The sequence below is a fragment of the Chinchilla lanigera genome, unplaced genomic scaffold (assembly GCF_000276665.1).
Source record: "Chinchilla lanigera isolate Chin_1 unplaced genomic scaffold, ChiLan1.0 scaffold00004, whole genome shotgun sequence".
NCBI lineage: Eukaryota > Metazoa > Chordata > Mammalia > Rodentia > Chinchillidae > Chinchilla > Chinchilla lanigera.
In genome coordinates this window covers 25,710,915-25,718,945 of record NW_004955405.1, presented here as the reverse complement: position 1 = coordinate 25,718,945, position 8,031 = coordinate 25,710,915, and the positions used below count along the sequence as shown (strand labels likewise).

Sequence of the window (8,031 nt, the reverse complement as noted above, 5' to 3'; positions counted from 1 at the left end):
TCTCATGGGGGTGTCACCTGCCTGAACCTTCAGAGGAATATGAGCTCATCAGGCCATGATTTCAAATAATTCCAGGCAGTCTTAGGTGCAAGGGTGGTCGTTACATACTGCTTAGCTATTTTCCTCTTAAAACAGTCTTCCCTCTTAACTTTCATGGCTCTTCACTCAGCCTGTTCTGTTCCTATCTCTTGTTAGAGGAAGGACTTGGTATTTCTAGCCTCTCCTGTTTCAGGGGATGACCTTCTCTAACATGAAAGCTGCCCTCTTTCCTGGCCTCTGAATCACTCTTCTGCAGGGAACATCTGACATCTGTCAGGTTCTAGCAATAGCTGAAAGTCATCAGTCTATCCTTTGCGCCAATTATTCATAATCACTAAGGATTTGCATGCCTTTTTAAATTTTACTGTCCACCAGCCAGTGGGAGGCAGCTAGCTTAGGTTAATGATTTAATATCGAATTTACCCCTATGAGAACTTTCCTAATACACAAATGGGAGAAAGAGGAGGGAATATGGCACACTGAGACATTCAAATCAACCCATGTAGCATCACAATTCCTCAAGAGTTTAGCCGCCATTACCGATTATTCACCAACTCTATTATCATCTCTTTCTGAAATCCTATTGGTTCCACACTGGACAGGGAAAACAAGCTGTATGGGGTGACTACCTAAAATTTATTTAAATTGTGGCCTATTCATAATTATTTTTTGTTGTAATGGTAGAAGATAGTAGTGATTGATTGAATTTGGAAAATAAGAGGAGGATTAGAATGGTGTCCAATTCTAGAAAAGAGAATGTATAGCAGTGGCAGAATGACGTGAAAAAATAATTATATTTATTTGAATTTAAGGAATATGTGGGATTTCACAGTGGAGAAATGAAGCAAAAAGTTATAAAAACAGTTACAGACTTTATTGTGTGAGGTGTCAGAAGTTCAGTTCAAAAGACCCAACTGATTATGAATCAGTAAGAAAGTCAGTTTGCAGATTAATAGAGGCAATACAAAATCATTGAAAATAGCACTGCTTTCATCAAAATACCATAACAGTTAAGAAGAAAAAATTTTAGGAATCAAATTTGAACAAACTTTAATGAATTTGAAACTGTATAGTGCAATGAAAAGCAGACACAACAGTAAATGTGCCTTATCCATTGCTTTAAAATGAACCTTTGACAGTCTAGCCCACTTTTCCACACCACTATTCTCAACAGCATTACTGCAACACGATTAACTGGAAAATGTCAGTTTCCTGGAGGCCTAAATTAAATCTTACCAGGATGTGCAATAGAAATGGTCTAGATGATAATTTAATGTGTAAACTCTGACAGTGGGAAGTATGCCAGCTTTTAAGGAGTAATTTATGACTCAAAAGCAAGCTCAAAAAGACTTAGCAAGGATGTGACGGTATTAGCCACTGAGATAAAATATAGCTTCTTAGAGGAGTATATTTGCAGTGGGTGACAGCCTCCCTTATCACTTTTCTCTTAATAAATATGTGCCTGTCTGTAGCACTTTGTCATTTAGCTAGTTCACTACAAGTTACACACAATGTGTCAAATAAAGCGGCATAATATATGTCAAGCCAAGCTTCTGTAAGTTTTCAAACCTGAAGGGCTAGTTTGATATTTCACTGTGCTAACAAACTTTTATTCCATAAATAGTATAAATAAAATCTGCAGGTCACTAAATGGGGAATGAGAAATTGTATCGCATTGGGGTTGGGGAAGGTTTCAGAAAGGGAGTCAAACTTGAGCTAACCCTTCAAGAATCCTGACAACTGCGGACGTGATACAAGAAAAGGGACAGAATCCTGAGTGCTCCACAAAGGACATTCAGCTTGGTAAAGTGAAATTAGGCATTTTGGAGGTTGTTTTTCCTTGCTCTCTTACACAGCATTTAAGTCAGCCCAATAACCCAAGAACGAGTAACCCAAGTAAAATAGCATTTTATGGTATTTCATAGCAATCATGAAGAGTGCCACAAATTTCTTCCTATCTCCTATTTTCAAATTTATTTTTATCTGCCTCTGACCCTTGCCTCTGTCCTTACTCAGGGCTAATTTTTTACTCTTTGTATCTGAGTATTTACATGAAATTTACTGGTTTTTGGTTAATTTTTTCCTAAAATTCTTCAACATACTCAATCTAAGGATAGTTCCTACACTAGAGTGTACCTTGCAGAATACTTTTCCTTTGATTTTGGATGCTGGAGACTCATAGCTCTGGGCTTTGTTGGTACGAATTATCCCAACGTGCGGCCAGATGAGATAGAATTTGAACAGTTTCTACCAATGAACTTATCTTTTGTTTTATTGCTCTTATTGTCTAGTAATAAAGCAAATACCTGTTCACCAGAGAAAATCAGGACTAAACAGATAAGTGTAGAAAGGAAGAGAAAACTCAGCAGCAATTCTATCCCTCATGGTAAATTCTATTAATCCTCTAATATATTTCTCTCTATTTTCTATATATATACTTATATACATACTTTTTTAACATTATAAGATATATTTATTATTTTTCCAACCAAAGTGCAATGACTTTTAAATCTTCTTAAAGAAGTAACTATGGAAAAGTATTCCAGAAAATAAAGTACAAATGGGAAATCTAATCACTAGATTGCCTTTTGTAATTTGCAATACAATCCTGTATTTAGTCTAGGAAATAAATAAAAAAATCTCAGTTGTTACTAATGCAAGAACTGAATCATTTCAGCATAAATCTAGCACATGCACTTCAAGGTTCTGCTTCTAGGAATTGTGTTATCACTTTAACCATGAATAACACTATGTAGCAGAGCAAAAGGAACACAATTATTACATGTGATCCTTGCCCTGCACCCTCTGATTATGTCATAATAAAGCTGACAATTCTGTCAGGCTCCGAATCCCTTGTGACCCCAACACAAACCTTGGAAGCAAAGACTATATGGCCTATCATACAACTTTGCACAAGCTGTTGTAACCTAAGTCTTATCTTTCTACAGGAGATGGTCAGTTATTTGATAAATATTAAAACATTGGTAGCAATCCGTTTTCTGAGTTTGTTTACCAACACCTTATATAAGAACTGACTACACAAAAAGTTCCTTTAAAATTTGGACCATAAATTCACTTAACAAGTTAGAATTTGAAACCTGCAAGAAAAGGAAGTGAGAATCCCTAATCCTAACATGTTGTAATCACATTTGTTGTTTTGTTTTGTTTTGTTTGAGACAGGGTCTCACTACGTAGTTTAGGCTGGCCTTAAACTCACTATGTAGCCCTGGTTGGCCTTGAACTTGCAGCAATCCTCCTGTCTCAGCTTCCTAAGTACTGAGATTATATGTGCGGCCACCATGCCCAGTCGTCATGTTATAACTACTAAAGGGATATAACATGCTCATAGAAGGCACAACCTATAAAAGGGATAGTCTTTTAATAAAAACAAAAAACTAGCTGATACTTTTGTTTTGTGAGAACCATAATAACTAAGATGAAGTTAAACCTCAATTCATTCTCTACTCCTGCAACAGAGAAAAAAAATTTACTGTCTTACTATGTATTTTATGTTTTACTATGCATTTCCTAGCCATTAATTGAGATGTAATTTTGAAAGATTAAAACTGCCTTAAAAGGGGGTTGGATAGCAGCTATCAAAGCATTATTCAAGCATGATTTCAAGGATGCTTTCAGGTTCAGAGTTAGCCTTCTTTATCAAAAATCTTCACAACTTCATCAAACACTTCTTCAACAGATCTGGATGCATTAATTTCTTGACTTTCTCCATTTTTTCATATAAGTAAATAATTGGCTTTGTTGACTTAAGATAAATCTAAATCCTCTTTTCCAAGCTCTCTGTTGTCATCACTTCTACCACTACTTTTTCCCAAGACATCATTCAGTACAAATCTCATTACTACAGTCAAAAAACAGAACAAAAGATACTTCTGCTTTCCCATCCACGGTCTTGTTCCAACCTTGGAGGTTGTCTTGATTTCTTGGAAACCCATCAATCATGAATTTATTCTTGGGGCTGGGGATTTAGCTCAGCGGCAAAAGTGCCTGCCTGGCAAGCGCAAGGTCGTGAGTTCGGTTCCCGGTTCCTGAGAAAAAAAAAAAAAAAAAAAAAAAAAAAGAATTTATTCTTCTGGGCATTGGCAGCCATTGTTTGATCCAATTCCCTCTTTAATAAACTGATAGTGATCTCAACTGGCACAATCTTTCCTTCTTTAATGTACTTTCCAATGAATTCACCATACTGTGACTCAGGGTTATTCCTCTCATCACGAAGAAGTTCTCCTGCAGAAAGATGTGTGTAGCCATATTTCTCCATGATGCGGCCGCTCTTGGTCCCCACGCTGGCGCCGGGACCACCGAAGATAAACACCACCAGCCGTTTCATGAGGCGAGGAACGCGGAAAAGCGGCTGGCAGGTCAGCAGCGGGGAGCTCGGGCCCAGGTCGTGCAGCAGCTGGCGGTGGCAGAGGCTGACCATACAGCGCGTCTCTGACAGCGGCGGGGAACGGGGCAGACTGAGCAGCGCCCACCGAGGCCCACATATTTTTAAATGAAGTTGCATTCATAGTACATACACAGTTTGTACCTTATTTTTACGTATTATATCATTAAATAGTCGGAGAAAACTACATTTTATGGCTGCATATTTTAATATATAACTGTATTTTGCTAAACCTTTATTAATACGCATTCACATCAGTTTTTATTTTTCAATATAGTCCAGGAAACTTTAATATCCAGTGGACAGCAGTATAAATCAGACTCAAGGAAATATAGGCACAAAGTTAAGAGTAACTTAAAAAGTACACAAGTTCTATCTTTGCATCTTAAGGAAAACCATTCACAGCTCACTACAAATTTCTGTAACATCCTGCAATCATTGCAGATTTCATCCCGGGTCTTGAGCAAAGCAGTCTCCCACTAAAATTGAAATGCCTCTTATTCTCAGTGCCTGAGATCTCCAACTGTTGTGGGGCCACTATTAGAGATTGCAGGATACTTGCATCTTCTGGTTACTTAAGATCTAAGTTCTAAATTTTATTAATGAATCTGGGTTCTTTCATAGTCCAATAAAGAAACCACTTTTCCCACCTCAGTCTTGGTCAACTCCCACTTGCGAGAGTTTGTGAATGTAAGTGATAGCTTGTGCTTCGTATCAATTCCTAACTATAGATCATCCCTGTGTGAACTTTGATATGTCGGAATCTCACACAATTAATTTAGTTGCTGGACTTTGTATTTACAAGGACTTCCACACTCAACAGTGTTATTCACCTCCTTTGTATTAGCTAATTCACTACTTAGGTAGCGTTTTTCAATCATGGCTCAAGGCGTGGTTACCTCAGTAAATGACCACAGGTCTCTTTGGTGTTGGCTACAGATTTACAACAAGCATTTTGAAGTTGTGACAGAGTTCAGATTAAGAAGTGCAGAGTTTTTCCTTTTTTCTAGGGTTTTCTGAAGGGGAAACCCAATAGGGACCAGGTAGCTCTGTTTAAGTGACTGAAGTCAGGACTCTACTTATGATATCTTGAAAGTTGCCATTAATGTAAGTGCTGGAAGACTCTGTCATCAATTATCCACCTGGTGAGATCTCCGCTAGTAAAACGGTTCTAATAATCATTCTAGCTACGCTCCTTCTGCCAGAAGTCATAACCACTTTGCATTTGTTGATCTCATCTTTGTCAAAATGGTATCACTCTCACTAAAATCAGGCAACTAATTTCAACAGCAGCATTTCCTTGATACTTGCTTACTACAGGAGATAACCATGCAGGCCTGTGTGTATACCCTCCATGAAGTAACCCCAGTGTCTTGGTGAAGACAATATCTTTTTGGTCCTCATTTGGAACATAGTCGGGAGGGAAGATACAATTGTACACAATAAATCCAACCTATTATTTCCACACCTATATATTTTAAATTTATTCTTCATTACATCAAGAACCTTCTAGCACCTCATCTTCATTTAGCATTGCCCACACTGAGTTCATGCTTTAATTAACCTCCTGGCAGTCAAAACTGCTCAGAGTTGCTAAAGCTATCACATTGAATCTTCCACGCTGATAAATTCAACCTGCTCAAAACTGTGTTTTCCCTCCCTGTCTATCACTTTCAGAATCTATTCCTGGAACTTTTTAAGAGATACGGGCTCATAGCAAGTTTTCATGACTTCTTTGGGCTAAACTCTCCTCTTCCTGGTTTACATTTTAAACATGGCCTTTCTGCTGCGCTGGACTTTCATTATAACTAGGGTTATGAAACCAGTGGGAAATCTCAGTGATAGGGTAAATGGATGACACATGTAAAAACAAAATGTAATATTGCTTTAGGTATACCTCTAATTATTAGTATATAGGAAGACTAGTTAAATTTTTCAGTAAAGCAGAAATGGTAGCTGTTTTAGAATTTCAGGTTGTAATGGCTTGTGGCTAGCTGTCTTCTCAAAGCCTTATATATTCATAGGTGTGATGTTTGAGAGGTAGCTGGACCACTGGTATGTGATACTGGACTATGAGTGTGATAACTTGATTAGTCAAGTGATTGGTCTGGGTGTGCATAATAGGAAAGCACATCTTGGGTGTGGATGGCACCAACCAATAGATATATCCTGGATGGAATAAAAAGCATGGTGGGGGAGAAGTTCCCTGCTTGCTGCTTCCTGTCTGCTCTGCCATGCAGCGTTTCTTTGCAGCCATGCCCCTCTGCCACGCCAGCCTTCCTTGGAGCCAGCCAACTATGGGCTCCACAAACTGTGAGCTGAAATATACCTTTCTTTCCTTAACTTGTGAGTGTCGGATGTTTTGTCCCAGTAACGAGAAAGTAACTAAGACAAAATCAATTCTAGTATATTGGTATAGTATGAGGCCAGACAGAAAATATATTTTCACAATATTTGAATTAACAATTCTAAATATGGTATATCTCTGTGAAGTCACAGTTCAGAGTTCTCAGTCTCAGTCGTCTGTGGAGTTTCCTTACCACTTAACCAATAATTTTTCATGGAAACCCCTGCACTTTCAAGGAAACCTCAAATATCCTCCACAACTTTTTTTACCAGGAGGTTGGCAAGTAGCCAATCCAAAAGCATTATTCAGCTTTCCTTGCTTCTGATTGGTTGCTCCCCAGAAACCCGTTTCTGACAGATTCACCAGCATTGCTGAATCATAACAGGTTGCTGTACAGCACGTAGCTATCTCCAGTGATTTTGGTTTTTTTGTTCTTAAAGTCTCAAAATGCCGCCAAAGTGCCCTGCACTTTCTAGGACTATATTAATATAGTATTTTTTAAAAGTAAATTACATAACTGCTGGAGACATAGCATATTTAGGCTTTAAACTACAAAAATAGGCTTTTATAGGCATTTTTCTGACCATATCTGAAATTCGCGGTTTTTCACAGTTTGCGGATGTTCTAGGGCTCTAACGTCCTAATTTTGGGAGAAGGATAAGGAGGTGAAGTAGGAGGAGGAAGAGGAGGAGGAGGAGGGGAGGGGGAGAAGAAAAAGAAGGAGGGGGAGGGGTGGGGGAGGAGGAGAAAAAGAGGAAGAGGGAGGAGAAGTAGGGTAATTTTTGTAATAGCAATTTACACTGAAGAGAATGTAATACTAATGAGAAAGCTCCACGACACTGATCTGAACAATGATATTTTTGGATGTGACCCCAAAAGCAAAGGAAAAAAAAAAAAAGCAAAAATAGACAAATGCAATTGTATTAAATAAATAGCTGCTTCTATACAGCAAAAGAAACAGAAGAGACAACCTACAGAAAGGAAGAAAATGTTTACAACCCATACATCTGACAATGGCTGATATGCAAAATGTAAGAAATTCAGACAACTCAATAATTAGCAAACAAATCATCCTGTCAAAAAATGAGCACACAGCTGAGTAGCTATTTCTCAAAAGCAGATGTATAGATGGCCAATGGCCAGATGAAGCAAGGTGTTCAACAGGATCATCAGGGAAATGCAAATTAAAACTGAATTAAAATGTCACCTCACACCTGTCAGAACAGTTACTACCAAAACACAA

The 8,031-nt window shown here is 38.1% G+C and overlaps 1 pseudogene; it reads right to left on the bottom strand.

The window, feature by feature from the left end:
• Positions 1–3,568: 3,568 nt before the first annotated feature.
• Positions 3,569–4,505, bottom strand: LOC102012152 (annotated as a pseudogene).
• Positions 4,506–8,031: the final 3,526 nt, after the last annotated feature.